Genomic DNA, 2,484 nt, shown 5'->3' with positions numbered 1-2,484 from the left:
ATTTTGAGCATCCTTATCTTTCAGATCCCTCCCATCTATAACCAACCCCAAACTAAAATCACCTCCACCTCCCCAAAAACTTGCCCCTCCTCCTCCCCTGGTCTTTCCTATTCGATTTCTGTTAGCACGTCACTCACCAGAAAATCTGGGCTGGACCCTCTTCCTTCACATTCAATCGCCAACTCTGATGAATTCCCCCCTGATAAATCCTTATGAGCTTTCCATTTCTCTCCAACCCCATTGCTGGACTGTCAGTCATGCCCAGAGTATAGCACCAACCGCCTAACCGATACCCCTGCACCTGGCAGCCTCAGGCTTTGCCTGGGTTCAGATTCTGATCCAGCTGCTCTGTAGCTGAATGTCTATGATCATCATGGTATTTACCCCCCTCTGTGCTTCTCATCATTTAACTGGAAACGATAATAGTAGCTACCTACAGGGTTGCTGTGAGAGCTAAATGAGTTAATATATATAAGCACTTGGAACAGTGCCTGCCACCTAAAAAGTACTACAAGGGCTTGCTATTATTGTAATTACTAGAGGCCCGGTGCATGAAATTCATGCACTGGAGGCAGGGGGTCCCTCAGCCCGGCCTGCCCCCTCTCACAGTCTAGGAGCCCTCAGGGGCGGGAGGGGACCTGGCCATCAGGGGAAGGAGATGCCCCCATCACACCTCTGCTGCTGCCACTGCCGGCAGTGCAAGCCTCGGCCGGTCCTAGTTACCTGAGCCTCGAGCAGCCCTGGGTGGCTGGGCAACTGTCATCCGAGGCTTGCTTGTGCCTTGGGCTGGTCCTGGGCGACTGGGGGGCTGAGGGTGGGTCTGGCCACACCATGTGCCTGCCGCCCCCGGCAGGGCTGAAAGGACTGGGGGACTCCAGTGGAGCTGAGGTGACTGGGCACCACCATCTTTGTGATGGTGTGACAGCCAATTTGCATATCGTGTCTTTATTAGATAGGATAAACTTGTTCCTCACTGCATCCCGACACAAAGTGCAGGGTGTGGTACATAGTAGATGCTCCATAAATGTGTAAGAAGTGGCTATTTTCCATATACACTAATCACATACCAATACTATTCTGACCAAAATTTCCCTAATTGCTAGATATACTATTTCCTCCAACTCTTCATAATAAGATGAAATGGAGCCACAATTCAACAACATGAATCAACCTAAAAAGAAAATGGCGATATATTTTTTTTTAATTTAAGGTTTTAAAAATCAGTTGTTCCAACGACTTAATTTGGGTGCTTTTTCCCCCAGGAAATTTCTTTTTTACTTTTACCTCTAATTTCCTGACAAATTAAAAAAGCATACTAAGTGTCCAGCCATCTGTCCATCTTCTCAGAAAACACCAGCTACTTCATCTCAGAATCAAAAACAGAGAAAACAATATTTGAACAATGAATGCTGCTGAGGGTGAAGTGCTAGAGAGAGGATAAACTGGTGTGTCTGGCAGCATACATGAAGGGGCTGTAAAAAGTTACCCACACCAAGCTGTTCCCTTTAAACAATATTCCATAAAGAAATCATCAGTGGTTGAGCCTCGACCTATGAACTAGGAAGTCATGGTTTGATTCCCAGTCAGGGCACATGCTGGGGTTGTGGGCTCGGTCCCCAGCGTGGTGCATGCAGGAGGCAGCTAATCAATGATTCTCTCTCATCACTGATGTTTCTCTCTCTCTCTTCTCTCTCTCCCTCTCCCTCTCTGTAATCAATAAAAAAAGAAATAATCAGCGATGTAGACAAATATTTATACATAAACATGCTCATGCCAATGTTCTATTGTGGAAACTGAAAATAGCCTAAATCCCAACAACAGAAGACTGTTTAAATAAATTATGGTTCACTCAACCATTCTTTTAACTGCTTAAGCAGCCATTTAACAATCAGACTTTCGAAAAGTATTTAACATAGACATTTATGTAAAACCACAGGGAGTGGGGCAGAGGCGTGGGGGAGGCAGGCTGTGGGAGATACAGCCGGATACAAACAGCAGCCCTCTCTAGCAGCTGAGATTATGGAAGATTTCCTTCTGTGTGCCTGAGTTCAAAGCCCAGCTCTGCCATTTACCAGGTATGGGGTGTTACTGTGCCAGTTTCCTCACTTGCCAATAACAGAATTCTGATGATTAGTTGAAACACGTAATGTGTTGAGAACAGCCCCTAGCAAACAGTAAGCACTACACAGATGAGATTCTTCTCAATGATCTTAAGTCATTTTTGGAATTAAAAAAAAAAAATCAATAAACATTCCTAACCATTCCTAATTTCTTAAAAGAAACCAAACTGGGCAAAAATGTACATCAATATATAAATTCACAATCCCTTCCCTGGCTGGTGTGCTCAGTGGGTTGGAGCATCATCCCATACACGGAAAAAGTTGTGGGTTCGATTCCCGGTTAGGGCACATACCTAAGTTGTGAATGTGTACAGGAGGCAACTGATGTGTCTCTCTCTTTCTCACTCCCCCTCTCTCTAAAAAA

The sequence above is a fragment of the Myotis davidii genome, unplaced genomic scaffold (assembly GCF_000327345.1).
Source record: "Myotis davidii unplaced genomic scaffold, ASM32734v1 scaffold197, whole genome shotgun sequence".
In the NCBI taxonomy this organism is placed as follows: Eukaryota; Metazoa; Chordata; class Mammalia; order Chiroptera; family Vespertilionidae; genus Myotis; species Myotis davidii.
This window is presented reverse-complemented; position numbering follows the sequence as displayed.